Genomic DNA, 961 nt, shown 5'->3' with positions numbered 1-961 from the left:
AAGTCTAGGATTCAATTAGGAGGTGGTGGCTGAAGCTTTGTCACTAACAAACCATGGATGCATTTTTTACATCATTATTACTCCTTTAAAAAAAAGCCATTAGTGTTTGGTTTAGTCTATGTTCAATCTAAAAAAGCCTTCTGGATGTGTGTTACTACATGACAGGCCTCTACTAAAGTTCAACTTTGGAAAAAGAGCACAGGGGAAAAAATGACAGAGTCAAAGCCACTCTGGGAAAATTTCCACCAGAAAGGCAGACATATTGCCTCCACACACACACACACACACACACAGAATTCTATTCATAGTATAATAGTGTATGTCAATCCATCTCCTTTCAGAGCTCATTGGCAGATGAGAAAAGGATTATCCTTGTAATTCATTAAAAACTTGAGATTGGCCAGATACAGGATAAACGACAGTATGCCACACACATCAGCTGTCATCTGAGCTATCGCAGCATTGAAGAAAGTGTATTCTATCACCACACACACACTAACAAAACATAAATCTGACCAAAGTCCAATGTTTAAACAGCAATCAAGCATAAAAGTCACCCTCTGTGCTGTGTAAATCACAGCACTGTCTGGCTAATTAATGAGTTTGTCTTCATCTATTAAAACACACTTTCATCTGTATTAGTGTCAAAGCTCTCTCTGCCTCTGTGCCTGTCTCATTCAAATGTCAAAAGCAAAAATAGAGAGCTTATTTCCTGTCTGGTAGTGAAGTAAGTGTGACATGCGTTTGTGCTTTCAAGCGTTGTCATGGTGATAAAAATGAATAGGAAGTACAGTACATGTGATTGTCCTGACTACAGTTGCAAAAACATATCAGCTAACCGGATGAATAATGGATTTCTTTCTTGGTATAGTAGCATTTTTGTGTCACTATTAAATTAACTTCCCTTTTTCTGTTTTTGCTGGTGAACTGCCCAGTGTATGATTAACCAGACTGACTAATG

This window comes from Morone saxatilis, unplaced genomic scaffold, assembly GCF_004916995.1.
Source record: "Morone saxatilis isolate NCDOM2014 unplaced genomic scaffold, NCSU_SB_2.0 Contig15, whole genome shotgun sequence".
Lineage (NCBI taxonomy): Eukaryota > Metazoa > Chordata > Actinopteri > Moronidae > Morone > Morone saxatilis.
The sequence above is the reverse complement of the archived record's forward strand: the minus strand, read 5'-3'. Positions refer to the sequence as shown.